The sequence below is a fragment of the Ursus maritimus genome, unplaced genomic scaffold (assembly GCF_017311325.1).
Source record: "Ursus maritimus isolate PB19 unplaced genomic scaffold, ASM1731132v1 scaffold_18, whole genome shotgun sequence".
Classification (NCBI taxonomy): Eukaryota; Metazoa; Chordata; class Mammalia; order Carnivora; family Ursidae; genus Ursus; species Ursus maritimus.
In genome coordinates this window covers 19965651-19984045 of record NW_024424230.1, presented here as the reverse complement: position 1 = coordinate 19984045, position 18395 = coordinate 19965651, and positions in this window count along the sequence as shown.

Genomic DNA, 18395 nt, shown 5'->3' with positions numbered 1-18395 from the left:
ACAGCCACCACAACAGCCACTTCAGCATCTGAACGGACCACCACAATAACTGCCAGCACTACCCCTGAGTCTACAACCACCACAGATACCACTATAACGTCTACAGAGCTTACAACCACTACGGCCACCACTATAACTTCTACTGAACCTAAAACCACCATGGTCACTACTACAACTTCGCCTGAACCTACAACCAACAGGGACACCACTGTAATTTCTACTGAATCTACAACCACCACAGCCACCACTACAATTTCTGCGAAACCCACAACCACCACAGCCACCACTACAACTTCTACTGAACCTACAACCACCACAGCCACCACTATTGTTTCTACTGAACCTATAACCACCACAGCAGTCACCACATCAGAACCTACTACCACAATACCAACAGGGACACCACTGTAATTTCTACTGAATCTACAACCACCACAGCCACCACAATTTCTGCGAAACCCACAACCACCATAGCCACCACTACAACTTCTACTGAACCTACAACCACCACAGCCACCACAATTGTCTTTACCGAACCTGCCACCACAACAGCAGTCACCACAGCATCTGAACCAACCACCACAATAACTGCCAGCACTACCACTGAGGCTACAACCACCATGGACACCACTACAATTTCTACTGGACCTACAACCACCGTGGCCACCACTCCAACATCTACTGAACCTACAACAACCATGGTCACTGCTACAACCTCTGCTGAACCTATAACTACCACAGTCACCACTGTAACTTCTACCGAACCTACAACCACCATGGCCACCTATACTGCTTCGACCGAACCTACAACCACCACTACAGCCATCACTTCATCTGAACCAACTACACACAATCTCCGCACTACCACTGAGGCTGTAACCCCACAGCCACTGCTACAACTTCGCCTGAACCTACAACCAACAGGGACACCACTGTAATTTCTACTGAATCTACAACCGCCACAGCCACCACTACAATTTCTGCGAAACCCACAACCACCACTACAACTTCTACTGAACCTACAACCACCACAGCCACCACTATTGTTTCTACTGAACCTATAACCACCACAGCAGTCACCACATCAGAACCTACTACCACAATAACTGCCCGCCCTACCACTGAGGCTACAATCACCATAGATACAACTACAACTTCTACTGAACCTACAACCACCACAGCCACCACTATAACTTCTACTGAACCTAAAACCACCATGGTCACTACTACAACTTCGCCTGAACCTACAACCAACAGGGACACCACTGTAATTTCTACTGAATCTACAACCGCCACAGCCACCACTACAATTTCTGCGAAACCCACAACCACCACAGCCACCACTACAACTTCTACTGAACCTACAACCACCACAGCCACCACAATTGTCTTTACCTAATCTGCCACCACAACAGCAGTCACCACAGTATCTGAACCAACCACCACAATAACTGCCAGCACTACCACTGAGGCTACAACTACTGCAGACACCAGTATAACTTCTACCGAACCAAAAACCACCACAGCCACCACTATAACTTCTACTGAACTTACACCCAGCAGGGTCACCACTATCATCTCTACTGAACCTACAGTCACCACTACAGCCATCATTTCATTTGACCCAACTACGACAACCACTGCCAGCACTACCACTGAGGTTACAACCACTATGGCCACCACTACCATATCTATTGAACCTACAGCTACTATGGACACCACTACCACATCTACTGAACCTACAAGCACCATGGCCACCACTACCATATCTATTGAACCCACAACCACCATGGCCACCCCTACCACATCCACTGAACCTACAAAGCACCATGGCTACCACTATCACTTCTCCTGAACCTACAACCACCGCAGCCTCCACCATAACTTCTACCAAACCTACAGCCATCACATCCATCACTACCACCTCTACTGAACCTACAACCACTGCAGTCACCACTACAACTTCCATTGAACCTATAACCACCATGGCTACCACTACTACTACTACTATCTGAACCGACCACAGCAAAAACTGCCAGCACTACCACCGAGGCTGCAACCACTACAGCCACCACTACTGCTTCTAACGAACTTATGGCCACCACAGCCACCACTACAACTTCTACCAAACCTACAACCAGCAGGGCCACCAGTACCACTTCTGTGGAACCTACAATCACCAGAGCCACCAGTATAACTTCTACTGAATCAAAAACCACCACAGGCACAAACATTGTCTCTACCGAACCTGGAACTCCCACAGCAGCCACCACAGCATCTGAACAGATCACCAGAACTACTGCTAGTGCTACCACTGAGGCTACAACCACTATGGCTACACCACTACAACCTCTCCTGAACCTATACCATGGCCACCGCTAGTGCTTCTATGAGACCTATAACCACCACAGAGGCACCACTTCATCTTAACTGACTAACACAGCTACCAGCACTACCACTGAGGCTACAGCCACCACAGCCACCACTACCTACTACTTCTCCTGAACCTAGACCACCATAGTAGCCACCAGTTCATCTTAACCAACTGCTGTGACACCTGCCAGCATGATCACTGATACTACAATTACAACAGGTTCTAATGAACCTACAACACTACAGTCACCATTACAATTTACACCAGTCTCCTAAACCTACAACCACAGGTATTGCTACCACTTCAACTGAACTTCTACCACAATGATGAGGAGCACTACCATGGAGGCTGCAAGCAACAGCCAGTACTACTGCTTCCACTGAACCTACAACCACCACAACAGCCACTACTTTCACTGAACCTACTGCCACAATAACTGCTAGTACTGCCACTGAGGCTAGAACCACAGTAGCCACCACTATTGCTCTTACTGAATCTATAACCACCACTTCATCACTTATCCCACCAACACAACTGTGAGCACCTTTTATTCATCTGACCCTACCATTGTAATTCCAAGCATTGTCTTTCAACTGAATGCATTACCACAACTGCTATTATCATTTCTGTTGCATCCACAACCATTTCTACCAGGATCATATTAACTGAATCTGTGAGTGCTATCACTTTTGCTGAATATTCTGTTAGATTACAGTGCCATTTCAGTTCTTTCTAATCCATACTGGCCATTTCGCCCACCACCGCTGAAGGTACAACTACATAAATCATCCAAAAACTTCTAGTCAGATCTGAGTCATTCCCATTTCAAATAAACTTATAATCACCATCAGTTTAACAGGATCTCTAGACACTACTGTCTGCTCCTCAACTGAATTTACATTATTTGCCATAGCTATCTCCACTTCAGTGACTGAATCTAGTCTGTTTTCGGACTCAACTAAAACATCATCTTCAACTTCCACTCCCACCAACCCAAGTATAAATAAAATAAATACACATGCTACCAACTTAACTGACTTTCCAATCACAACACCATAATGCCTTTAGCTGAATGTATAATCTCTAAAATCAACATTAACTGTTAATGGAAAGTGCAACCATAAATTTTAAGTAATCTATCACAATACAGTGGCAGTTCCCCACCTTCAAATAAGTCTGTAGACGCAATAATAGCTTTACATTCATAAAACATGCCAGTACCACAACTTCTACTGAAATTTCATGATAGAGACCCCTGCATCAGTCAGTCGTACAGTCCCATACTGTCCCTGTGCGCCATCATTTCTACAGTTCCATTTCTAACATATGTACTAATACAACAGACAAAATTTCACCAAATCCTTCAGTGCCCTATCACCTGAATATGTAAGCACTATAATTTCTATGGACATGTTATTCAAAGCCATCCACTACTTACCCATCCAATGCTGCCTGTAGTTGTAGTAAATCCGATAAGTCACACCACCATTCCCACTTGACAAAAGTGACAAATTCATAATGACCTCCTCTGCAACTGTAGTTAGGATGCCTGAAAATTAAATCCTAACATCCACTATCATCACCCCCACCCCAGAACCAATATCTATTATTAGTAACATAAGTGATTCCATGGCCAATAACTGCCAACATACAATAACTGCCAAAATAACCATTTCTAAGATTTACTTAATGACCGATTCAACTATCATAGTGATAATGAATTTTACCCCTAAAACAACACTTAAATTTAATATTACCATTTATTAGAACTGACCATTTAATGTAGAGTGTCTCTATTTTGTTGAGTTCCTAGTACACTTTTCATGCAAATTTATGTTAGGAACCTGTTATGATTAAATAAAAAGTTACTAAGTGTGAATACAGTCTTTTATTATTTCAAACTTTTAGTCTTCAATACACAAATTCCATATGTAATAGAGAATGGACATTCTATATGGCAGAGGTATATTAAATACATTTGCGTATTACCACATCCTTTTTAGAGTGTGTAAAATTATTTTCATTTCATTTTCTCTTTAAATCATTTTGATATTTAAGTAATATTTATAAATGTGTTTTCACTGTTTTTAATTAAAAATTTGTTTTCTACTCTTTTTTTGCAGTAATCTTATAAAGGCACCCAATTAACTACTTTGAGTAAACATTTACTTGTGTCTGCTATCTGCTGAAATGCTGGAGAACATTCATTTTTTTTTTTAAAGATTTTTTATTCATTCGACAGAGATAGAGACAGCCAGCGAGAGAGCGAACACAAGCAGGGGGAGTGGGAGAGGAAGAAGCAGGCTTCCAGTGGACGAGCCTGATGTGGGGCTCGAAACCAGAAGGCTGGGATCACACCCTGAGCCGAAGGCAGATGCTTAACGACTGTGCCACCCAGGCGCCCCTGGAGAACATTCATAAAAAGAAAATAGCAATGCAGATAGTAGTAATCTTACAAATTTGGATTCTGTTATTTGGAATTCTTGGTAATTGACAGGCTTAAATCAACGTTGGTAGTACCTGCAGAGAGGAAAAGCACTAAAACTTAGCACAACCATGGGACCTCAAGTAAGTTTAGCCCCTGCTTACCCTCCAAGCTTCATTGTGGGCTCATTTATAGAACATTTGCTATGTCCTAGCCATGCTGTTTTTTAAACTAGTAAATATTTCAAATATCTAAAGAGATATAAAGAATTTTATATTGAACATCCATATGCCCATCACATGTTCTAAGAAATCATATGCCCTTTGGTTCCAGATCACTGATGCAGGTGTTAAAGGCCCATTTAGGAAGTTGCAGTGACGTTTTGCAACAACAGATGGTGCTATTGTGCTTTTTTAAACCTCTTACAAATCAAAAATAATAATCAGAGAGTCTATTTTGCCTTTTAAGACATAGATTTAAAAAAAATGCATAAGGAGGGACATGGTGAGCTGCCAAAATAATCAAGTCTTATTTGGGAGAAGAACTTGAGGTATTTCATTTATCTCTTCAGAGAGCAGAACCAGGATAAGCAGATTGACGTTATTGAGAGAAAGACTTTGACTCAACATAGAAGAGAATGATATAGCAGGAGAGTCAACCCAGAAAGGAGTATTGGACCCTGGAAAACAGATGAATTCCTTACTGCAAGTGGCACACAGAGGCTGGAGTAAGATTTCACTTTCGTTCATGGGAGTCTGACCTAAATGTCTAGGGTCCTTTAAACTCAAACATAATTACATGCACTTACAAAGGCAGAGTATTACTCACAATGAAACACAACTATTATTTAAACAAACTTTGAAATTTATAATCAAAGGTCAAATGTTACATGTATGACAAACTGATAAGACTAGAATGTGAACTCTAATAGGACAAGTGCTTATCTGTTTCATTTAATGCTGTATAACTCACCATTGCCCCAAGAAATGTCTAGTAGTAGTACCTTCTTAATAAACATTTGCAGAATGAATAAAACCCCCCAATATCCTACCAATAAAAGCACATTTGACATTTTTAAGTAGACTTAGAATGGAATCTAGTATAATGTGAATTAGAAAGAAATCACCGATACGGATCAGACAGTTGCTTGTTTCTATTTTGAGTAGTACTAATAATATTATTGGTCCAAGATGTTACCTAAATAACCCTTCATTAATTTTAATTTGTTGAGATGACACCTATATAGATATTGGGAATTGAATTGAGTTAAAAAAAGAACCACCCTTTCATTATAATCACATAAGAGAATACATAACACTTCCCTTTTTTTAAACTTCTACATTTAATGATTTTATGCAAAGCACTAATATAATAGACTAAATACTAATTATGAAGGGGTTTTTGGAAATTTCTTTGCACCTTTGGTAATATTTTTATAATGATTTTTTCATAGATTTAAATTAATTGAATAATGTTTTTCAACTAACTGCACTATATTTTTAAACTTGTCTGGTTTGTTAGTTACTATAATTATTAAATATAATATTACTGACTGCACTATATTTTTAAACCTCTTGTCTGGTTTGTTAGTTAATGTGTCAGTCAAATAATACATATGAATTAAAATTATCCCTTTGCCTAAAAATTGCCAAAAATCAGAGAATGGACTGGACTCAGCCAATTAATAGACCAAAGGTGTCTTAATTGACCTCAGACCATAATGAAATTTAAGTTGAGCCTTTATGGTTGGTGAGCTGTTTGACACAGCATTAATAGATGAATTTGAAAGAAACCACCAAGTCTTTCGGCTAAAGAATGGGAAAAAATACAAAGCACTTACACTACTTGATTAACTGACAAAGGTTTCCAAATTTCTCATGGCTGAAAATCCACCAGAGGTTGAGGAGTCTTCACAGGGTATAACCTTCACTGTGAAATATACCCAGGGACAAAACGTGAGACCATGAAGATGATTAGAAACACAGCTGCAAGAGTTACCATTTTTACAACCTATGATGCAAAAGCACTGCTGGGCGTTGGGCAGAGTGACAATCCTGGATTTGCCCATACGCTCCTGGCAGCTTATATTAAACCAGGTGTGTTCTACTCTGTCTTCTTGAGTAAGGTGGTAATTCCTGCATAAGAGGTGTCCTTTGACAAAGTAGAGATCACATGAATTTCATAGTAACATATGTTTTCAGTGTTCAGAAGTTAGGTCTCACAACTCTTTAATTAATTAGGCATTCTGAAAGTGGAACATTCCAGTTATTACACAAGTACCAGAAATTACTTACTCCTCTGAAGGCTATCAAAATAAGTTGTAGATGGAAATGAATGCTTGTGAAAATTTATCGACTCTGTGATTATGGTGCTCCAGGGCCAAATTGAGGTAGTGTCTCCATATCATCATCAGATAGAATATTACTAAGGATATAATTCAGCTGGGACAGAAGTCTAGGGTGCTACAGTAGCTCTCCATTATTAAGGATTTAGGGGTCCAACGTTTGTTTCAACTGGCTTCTCTGCTGGTCACAGAATATCACTCTAATAATCTCTGTTCTAGGATGGCTCACTCACTGATCTGCATTCAAACAAAAGGGAACGGACAGGGGAAAAAAAGGGGCTTACCCCTTGCTCTTAAGGACACAACCCGGAAGTTGCACACCTCTCTTCTGCTTTTGTGCCTTGGGCCAGAATTTAGCCATAAGGTCACACCTTGCTGCATGGGTAGTTGGATAATGTGGCTTTTATTGTTGGTAGGCATGCACCCAGCTAAAAATTTTGAGGTTTGCTTACTAAGAAAGTGAAAGAGAGAATGGTAAGTAGGGATAACTAGCAGTGTGTCAAGCATGTAGCCAGTCTGGAAAAAAACCTTAATTTTTAGTCATTTCCAGTATAATATCATTTGTTTGCTGACATTATCATCAAAGTTCAATACTATTGAAACATTTCATTCACATGGATTTTTGTAGCCTATAGGCCCAAGAGTCATTTTTTGGCAGGCATCATGTTTTACTGTTCTTTGGGACAAATCACTTCCCCGGTTTCTCTCCTCTTCCATACTGTTTTCATTGCTGTATATTTTAGAATATGAAATAATGATACTGTTTTAGTTGATTCAAATTAGAATTGTTAAGCTAAAAATGAATACGGGGTGTGTGGGTGGCATAGTGGCCAAGCGTCTGCCTTCGGCTCAGGGCATGATCCCGGCGTTATGGGATCGAGCCCCACATTAGGCTCCTCCGCTATGAGCCTGCTTCTTCCTCTCCCACTCCCCCTGCTTGTGTTCCCTCTCTCGCTGGCTGTCTCTATCTCTGTCAAATACATAAATAAAATCTTTAAAAAAAATGAATACGTTTATGAGAAGCCTTTTGAGAGGTTAAACCACACACACACACACACACACACACACACACACACGTGCACCCCTCTTTGGTATGGCATCGAGAGGGCTGAGAGATTGTTCAGTTAGCATCTAGCATAATGCCTGGGATATGCTGAATGAATAAATAAAGATTAGCCACGTAGTTAGAACATTTAAGGGTCATTTTTCACACACACAAAATATTTCCTCCTAAATATTTCAGGGCATTCCCTTTAAAACATTTTCTAAACTAGTGGTTCTCAGAGTTTGGTACATATAAAGTCATCCAAGCGGAGTACAGCACCCTCTAAGATTTAGTCAGTCTGTCGTGAGGCCCAGGGATAAGCATTCCAGGATATCTTCCTAGCCCTTTCCAACTCTGGGATTTGATTTACTTGCTTCTCTTTGTTTTCTGAAGGAGCTCTAATGGGCTCTTTAATGGACTGTCTGCCCTTTATCCAGAGCTGGGACAAATGGGTGGCTCCTAGCGTGAAAGACAGCAGGGAGGGTCTGACCACAATTATTAAGTTGGTTGTGTCACTTCTCTTGGGACCTTGATTTCTTCAGTTGTAAATGGCAGGGTTAGAGTAGATGGTCTCCTACATGTCTGAGCTCTATCACTGGAAGATTGAGTTATATTAAATTAGATAGATCTCCAGCTACTCAATTCGTGCTAATGATACATGTATCATAAAATAAAATTACTTTTGAATTAGTTTTTGATTGCTCACTGTATGAGTCATTTTAGAAGAACATAGTTATTCATATACCATTTATTTTTGTTTAATTTTAATTCAAGTATACTAACACACAGTGTTCTATTAGTTTCAGGTGTACAATATAGTGATTCAACAATTCCATACATTACTCAGTGCTCATCGAGATGAGGGCACTCTTAAACCCCTCCACCTACCTCACCCATTCCCCCCTTCACATACCATTCTTCACCAAGAACTTCGTGTGTTACTGTTGTGATATCTCCCTGGGTAAAAGTTGGATACTGACTGTTAACTTTTAAATTGACTATTATTTCTAAACTCTGGCCTATTGCCACTTAGGTTTTGCTGAGTAACAAGAACATTCCTACCTATGTAAAGCAGAGGCTGCCTCAGAAGTTAAGTATGAAGATGTTGGAAGACCCCTGGTTAATCAAGTTCCCTTTAACTGAATTTCTTAGTGCACTTCTGAAAGACGGAAGACCTTGGTGAATATATTAACAGTTATTAGTATATCAAATTCACCTGCTTTCAGAGTTGGGGCCCTGAGGAAGTGAACTCAGGATAGGCACATTTTTCTGGAAGCCAAGGGAAAGATTTAGAGCAAGGGAGGAAAACCTGAAAATGTCGAAGGTTAATGAGCAGAGAGCTATGCATCCCTAGAGAGGATGCCAACAGTGAGGGGGAAGATGGCCATGCTTCATTGGAAAGAAAGCAATATTAAAGGTCACCTGCTCCAGAATTTTATCATGGAGATGGCACCAAAGTCAGAAGGAAGGGTAAATGGAATGTTGCTAAAAGGTAGAAGAATGTAATATGACCTACAATTTGAGAATTTTACTGTGTGGAGGCCCAGGAGGAAAGTCACAATAGCTCCAGAGGCAATACTGGTTTTCTTATTTGTTTGTGTTTTTTTAATTTTTAAAAAGTTTATGTGAAAGAAAGAGAGCGTGAGAGTTGGGAGAAGGGCAAAGGGAGAGAGAGAAAGAATTTCAAGTAGACTGTGCTGAGCCCGATGTGGGTCTCAGTCTCATGACCCCAAGATCATGACTTCAGCCAAAATCAAGAGTTGGACACTCAACTGCATGAGCCACACAGGCACACCAGCTTTCTTGTTTTTTTGTATTAATTGCACCTTACTTTTTCTTCTTAGGTGGATCCCATATTGGGGAACGATGGCTTATTACTTAGTTTATCCTAGTTGCATCATAGTTGATAACATAGTAATATCAATGAACTCAATCATTTCTTAAGATTTCAGGTATAAAAGGCAATGATCAAATTGGAAGTTGTTCCTGGAGTTAAGCATATGGTAGTCAATGTTCAAGAATAGAGAAAGAACGTGGAAAATATATAGTGAATATTAAACGCCCCCGGAAAACAGCCAGTGAGTACCTGTTTTTCCATTTTGATAACTTATTTATATGAGTCTTATATTCAGTCTTTATAGGAAATTCTATTAACTTTTGTAACTTCAAAAAAAGAAATGAATACCTCTAGTTATTAAGGAAAACTCAATTTATTAACTTTTCAACTACTCATTATCAATCACAAATCTTGTATTTCTATCCATATGGTATGCCCCTACATGCCATAGTGTATAGTTTTTAATAGTTTAAAAACTATTTCAAATATTTATTAATCTACAACAGGTGCAAATTTCTGTCAACACTCTCTAATCAAAATTTTAAATAATGTTCTAGTCATAGTTCAGAATAATTAATGTTGGTCTTAATTTCTTCAATTTGATTTAATTATTTTTGAAAATTTGATGTCCAGATTTTAGCATAGAATGTATAAGGTTTTCTGTGTGTGTTTGTGTGTGTGTGTGTGTGTGTGTGTGGTTTTTTTTTTTGCACAAATTTTAGAACTGTCAGAACTCAAATATTTCCAAAACCCTTGAAAATCAGGAGCTCATCCTGGATATAGCCCCTAGGTTTAAGAAATATCCTCTCTAAAAAATTCTGTTATATTTATATGCAGTTTGTTTAGACCATTGTTTTTATACCAGTGTTAACCCTTTGTAAGGTAATATTTACAATGGCATTTTTTGGTAAATAGATAAATCTAATAAAATTGCCCTTGATGTTTTAAAAAATGTAAAACTATATGGGATATACAAATGCAGTTTGAAATAAACAGTTTAAAGGAAAAGAAGTGTGAAGTAACAAATTTCTGCCCTGAAGAGAGGGATCAAATAAGAAACTCATGTTGCTCGATAAATATTTATTGAATGAATGATTTTTAAGGAAGATATTTTGCCTCAAAAGCAAGAGATTTCTTTTTCCTCTTGGTCCTAAGTAATGAGACCCCCATCCCTCACACACAAAATTATCTCTAAATTCTTTGTGATTTTTTACTTCTCTATGATGCCAAAATACTCCAATTAAAATTTAAGGAAATTTCTGTCCTTGGGAAAATTCATCAGTTAATATTATGGTTTCTCTAGAAAATGTTAAACTTAGAAATGTTTTCAAATATTATTTAAAATGAGATTTAAAACATTTTTCTCTTTTTAACTGGATATTTGAACAGTTATGGAGAGAGAGTTTTTTTCCATTGAGGGAAAGTTTGACCAATGGAATAAAATATCAACTGGAGAGTTTATGCAACAAAACAAAACAAAACACCAAAACAATAAAAACAAAAAAAAACACAAAACCCCAAACCTCCCCCCAGAAAACCCCCAAAACCACACACACACATAAAGACAGTTTAGGTGGTTTTATTTTTCTTCTTAGGGAAATCTGACATCTTAAATTAATCTTTTGAAAGTTATAAAGGGAGAACATAAAGTTCTATTTAGTAGACATGGCTAACGCACCTCTGTTTTATTTTAGGGCCATTATTAGCTCACATTGATGAGCTAATTGATGTTATTCCCAATGCTGCAACAGCTGAAATTTTAAAATTTAGATCTAAAGCAACCTAACATGCAAAAATTACTTCTTGTGCTTCAGTATTTATAATAAAACCCACAACCAATAGCTAGATCTGACTCCAGGGTCATAGATACTCCATCTTGGAACAGACGGACCCATCATCCTTCTTTGAAAGGACTGGGTTTCCAACAAGGCAAGAAGCCTGAAAAATTGGCCTGGTGAGTCAATTTTACTTTGCTTATAAAGTGTATTCAAATTGTCTAAGTTCATTAGCCCTTGGCAAATTGAGTACTGTGAAGACTAAGCAAAAATATCAACACAAGGGAAATGGTATGAATCCTGATTTTCTTAGTTTTCTAGTGATTACTAGATGGAATATTGTTGACGGAACTAGAATATATCAGACCTCATTTTCAGTAAAAATGTATGGCTGTTACCTTCATTCCTTCTAAGTGATACACTATATGAACATTTACATTGTCTAATTGTACATAATTTTTATCTCATGTTTTCTTTATTTAATACAGTCTTATTTACTTTCATTTTTAGTGAGGTCATCTAACGGGCCAGTGTTTACACACGTAATTGGATTTAATATAACTGATTGTCATCTGCTCAATAAGGTAATAGATGTAAGGGAAAATTCTCCTGAATTGTAATAAACTTCTGGACTTTACTGTATCTCAGATTTCTCCTTTCTTTTAACTTGTCTTGAAGAAGCCTCACCCCTCAAGTCTTTCTTCATTGAACCCTCTCTTTTATTATTTTAAAAATTATTTATGAAATATTTCAGATATTCAAGTATAAAGAGTAGGCAGGTTATCATACAAAGTATTAGACACACAGCTGAAGAAATAAAAACATGAAAGATGTCATTCCCATCCTCCCCAGCACTTTCCTGCTCAAAAGTTAGCCACTATCCTCAATTTGGCTAAACTCAGATTTCTTCACCTCTGTTAGTCTCACTTCACTCATAACAATGCTTTATTATTTTTGTATTTATATTTTCTCACTTATTATATGTAGTTTTGTCCTTCCCTATTCCCTGTGATAGAATGTGAGCTCCTTGAGGCAAGATAGAGACCAAAAAATGCATATTAATAGACTGCAAAATGCTTCATCTTTCTTAGCTCTGTCTTATACTGTGAGTCTTGTGTTCTGTTATATAATGCCCTGAGTTACTGTTAACACAGGGTGTGTCTTTGTGGGTTTTTTTAGTGGTGGTTCTAATTGCATGAACTTCAGGCTCAGAAGAAAATTAGATTGCAAGCACTTTTTAAACTGTGTTATTAAGGGCAAGTCTCTGCACCACTTTTAGTCTCAGTATTGTCATTTCTAACATAACCGGCAGAGGTTGCTTTAGGTAAGTGGTCAGTCCCTTTTAGCTCTGATAATCTATAAACATTATATCTCATAGAAGCTCTGTGGCAGTGTATCTTAAAAGGACGTACCTATATATGCTTGAAACATGGGGATATTTAATAAAGAGATGTCATAATCATTGATGATATGTAATCATAACCCCCAAATATTAGTAAAATATTTAAAATAAGAAAAGATAAGGACCTGACCATATTTAATTATTTTGAAGTGAAATATTATTTGAAAAACTTATTTATTCATAAAATAAAATATGACATTGATTTATTCAGTACAAAAGCCTTTTTTCTTATTTTTAATTTTTTAAAAAGATTTTATTTATTTTATTTGAGAGAGAGAGAATCAGCAGGGGGAGGGGCAGAGGGACAAGCAGACTCCCTGCTTAGTGGAGATCCCCATGTGGGGCCCAATCTCAGGACCCTGAGATCATGACCTGAGCCAAAGTCAGATGCTCAACCAGCTGAGCCACCCAGGCATCCCCAAAAGTCTTGTTTTAAATACTGATCTTCTACTAATAATCTTATGACATGTCACAAGTTAGTTTAGAGTTTTCAGAGTAATTTCCCTTCAAAATTCAACATGGTGGCTTCTTTTTCTTTCATTTTGTCTCATTGTTTCGTTCCTATAGATATTTCCAGAGTCCAAATGACCATGAAGCTCACAGTTCAGCATATCAGTTTCCACCATCGACGGAAGTCACCAGTGATGTTTGTACCACTGTCACTGCTTCCTGCTTCAACCCAGGAACATTTGAATATCCAAAATTCCCCAAAAGACAGTTCCGACAAGGACAGGTAATGTTTGTGTCAACCCTGCTTGCTTCTCCAGTGCTAAGCCTACGGCAGTGCTCTTGGTTCAGTGTACATACACTGTATATATATGTATACGCACAGACATATATAATGGTATATATGCATAGTGTTACGTATATGGGATGGATGGACGGGTAGATAAATAGATAAGCCGGTGAACTATGCCCAAGTTTCACAATGGAGGTGCGTATTCAGCACTCCAGTATTCAGGGCGCTGCTCTGTGCTGACCTGCATCGCATTCTGACCCCAATCCAGCCTCTAAGTCTGTCTGGATGCCTTTCCTTTAGGCCTCTGGACTCTGACTTCCTTTTTAAAAAATAGCTCAAAAATTGGATCTAAATAAAGTCTAAATATTGCTTGGATTGTTATGTATCTGCATCTCTTTTAGCCTAAAACAGTTTGCCCCTTCTTTCTCTCTTTTTTAGATGTCGTTGATTTATTGAAGACTAGGTCATTTGCTATGTAGAATATTCTACATTCAGGGTTGGATTGGCTGCTCCTTCATGATACCTTTTGACTTGTTTCTTAATACTCCATTTCCTGCAAACCAAAGGCAAGAACAATTTAGGTGGCACTGTGTTCCTTTTACTGCATAAAATGTGTTGCATAAATTAAGTCTGGTTTTTGTGCTTTTTGTGATGCTGTTTGTTTACAGATTCAGATGGTAGCAAGCTGATACCTCTATCAAATTGTTCCTTATCTATTTCATTTAATGGCATTAATATCTGTTGATAATTATTTGCCTAGATCTACTTTTTTTCCATTAGAGATTGGAAAATGGAAATTATCTAATTACATATTTCCCTCTACATTATAGCTGGAATTTGTTGGCAAAGATAACCAACTATTTCATTCCCCTGAAATATAATTCTCAGAGAAAAGACAGCATATTTTATTTTTACTTTATTTATTAATTTTTATTTATTAATTAATTTTCAAGGAAATGAGTTGGTTGTTATCCTAGCATCTTCCAGTTTTGACCAATGAGCATTTTTTTCAGAATTGATTTCAGTCATTAGTTTTTTTGTTACTTGAATTTTCCTTTTAGGTCAGTTAGGAACCGTTTCAAGTTGGCTCTTGTGTCTTGACAAAGTCTGATTAGTGGTTGGCAGATTCCTTGCTTTCTGGTGTAATAAGATCTCCTAGGAATATCATTTTGTATCTTCCCTGACCCAGACTTAGAATTACTTATTTCTCCAAGGATCCCTGGTTTCTTTCTTTCTTTCTTTCTTTCTTTCTTTCTTTCTTTCTTTCTTTCTTTCTTTCTTTCTTTCTCTTCCTTCCTTCCTTCCTTCCTTCCTTCCTTCCTTCCTTCCTTCCTTCCTTCCTTCCGGAGAGCAAGAGAGTGACAGAGAGCCGGAGAGTGTGAGTGGGGCAAGGGGCAGAAGGAGAGAATCTTCAAGCAGACTCCCTGCTGAATGCAGAGCCTGAAGGGCTCAATCTTACCACCCATGAGATCATGACCTGAGCCAAACCAAGAGTCAGATGCTTAATCAACAAAGCCAGGTGTCCCTCCCTGGTTTCTTTTAGTTAAGAAAGAGGTCACAATCTGTCTTTATCTCTCTGGATTCTGATCTTGGTGTTTTTAACCTTTGTTTAGAAACCTCACCTGGTTTCCCAGTGTTTTCCCCTTGCTGTGTTGCCCAGGCTCAGATCTCCCATATTTCTGAGCTCTTGTCATGCTTACTGTATTCATTCCCCTGGTAGCATGATCCTTAAGCTCTCAACCTTGGCATAACATTAACATTTCTTGAGAGGTGACATGCTTGAATTGGGCTGGTGTAGGATTCTTGAGTGTCCCAATGGGAGTTCGAATGTGTGTTTTATATTTGTGCTTCTGTAGTAGGATAGGCCTCCTCAGCAGTAACAGGACGGACTCTTCACGTCCCGTCACTGAAAATAACAGGCACTATTACTCTGTCAGCACAATTATATCTCTGTTCTTCTGTCATAATTCATCAACTACATAAGAAAATAAAATAAATACCATAATCCCATTGCTTAACTGGTTGCCAATGATCAAAGAGTTTGAGCTGTCATACTGGTCTCAGCGTAGTAATAAGGACAAGGAGGGATACACAGAGGTTTTAATTATCATCTTGATTCTCATGGTCAAACATCCACAGGAGTATATTATATGGATAAAATAATTTTTTAAAAAGTCAGTGCTGACCCAGCATTTAAAACCGTATTGATGTTCAGTCTATTAATAGATGAACTCTAAGATAGCCCACTGCTAACAAACTTGGCTAATAAAAACTCAAATATCGAAGCTTTCAATCACTAAAATGTTCACTCAAGGTAACAAGCTTTCACAAGAGTGTTAAAAATAGTGAGATATATCCATATACTTTTTGTACATATTCTTTTTTTTTTTTTTAAAGATTTTATTTATTTATCTGACAGAGGGAAAGCCAGTGAGAGAGGAAACACAGCAGGGGGAGTGGGAGAGGAAGAAGCAGGCTCCCAGCGGAGGAGCCTGATGTGGGACTCGATCCTGGGACGCCGGGATCATGCCCTGAGCCGAAGGCAGACGCTTAACGACTGCGCTACCCAGGCGCCCCTGTACATATTCTAATCTAATTAGTTTAAGCTGTGGAATAAAAATACGGATTTAAAAAATCTGCCTGATTGTATACAATACAATGCATGATTATATACAATAACATGATTTTTTAAGTGTTCAGTTTTATATGTTCTTTAGTGCTTTGTAATTGTCACTTAGTATTTTGAGAACAGAAATTAAAAGTTTCTGCACAAGTGATAGAATGATGTACCACTATCCAGGCTATTAGATAACACTGAGGTACAATCAAATCAAATCCTTATAGAATCCCCGCAGTTACGGTGCCTCAGTGCTTAATTATAATGTGTATCTCAGTATTGGAGTAAGACAGGCTGCTCTTGAGTTTTGCTACACGGAATTTGTCCAGGATCCTTCTTGCCTTGTCTCTTGTTGCTCCACTTGTCAATATGGTGTTGGCCTGAAACATATGGTCTGAGATTGTGTACCATTTCATCTGCATTCCAGCTGTTAAGTGAAAAAAGAAGGTAAGCCCCTCTTTGGCTTGACAACATAACTTAGGCTAATATCCCATTTAAATAGGATTTAGTCATTTTGCACCTAGCATCGAAGGGGACTGGCAAATGAGGTCTTCATTCTGTCCATGTGCCCAGTTAACAACAGGGGGTTCTCTTACAATGAGAATGAAGGGAAGAATAGTTACTTAGGATAACTTGGGGTTTTTAAAATATGTAGCCAGATTTTTAAAGAAAAGACAGTTTAATTCCTATTCTATTTAAGGTTCATAAATTTTATTGGCTAATAATAACACACTGATTCTCAGCTGAATTAAATTCAGTGTTCATTATCATTGAAACTTTCACATGATATGAGCTGCCTATAATCTCCTTGCTCAGAGGACCCACGGTAGCTTAATTGGCTTAATTTTCTTGCTGAGCAGGCATCATGTTTTCATTGCTCATAGGAACAAGTTTTTTTCTTTCTTTTTTTTTAAAGACTGATTTTATTTATTTATTTACTTAGTTATTTATTTATTTTTAGAGATTGAGAATGAGAGAGAGAGAGAGAGCACGAGTGCATGAGCCAAGGGAGAGGGACAAGCAGACTCTGTGCTGAGCACAGAGTCCGATCATGCCTGAGCTGAAACCAAGAGTTGGATGGACTCTGGGAAACAAACTGAGGGTTTCAGAGGGGAGGGGAGTGGGGGGATGGGCTAGCCCGGTGATGGGTATTAAAGAGGGCACGTATTGCATGGAACACTGGGTGTTATACGCAAACAATGAATCATGGAGCACTACATCAAAAACTAATGATGTATTGTATGGTGACTAACATATCATAATTAAAAAAAAAAAAGAGTTGGATGCTTAACCGACGGAGCCACCCAGGTGCCCTGGGACAATTTTTTTTCTTACCTTCTCCTTTCCACAGATTTTTTCATGCTCACCATGTTCTAGAGCAGTTTCTCAACCTTGGCATGTTTTGGATTAAACAATTCTTTGTTATTAGGGAGTGTTTAACAACATTCCTGTTCTCTACCCACTAGATCCCAGTACAACCCCTCCTGGCAGTTGTGACAATCAAAAATGTCTCCCAGCATTGCCAAATGTCCCATGGGGGGGAACTTCCCTCCTTTGGAGAGCCATTCACTTTTTTAGAGGCTTTAAGCTATGCTATTTTGCTTTCATTTGTTCCAGTAGAATTCTTAAGCTAATGGCAATGAATAAATTGATGAGACTATTTTTGCAAAGACCGTATATTTTTTGTTTTAAAATCAGAATTGACATATATAAAATCACATTCCAGCAGGGCAGAAATGTTGTGTTTACCATTGAACACTTAGCGATTAGCATAAAGCTTAGACTCTAAATAATTCTTTAATGAATCATGAACTTTCAAAACTTAAGCATTTTTAAG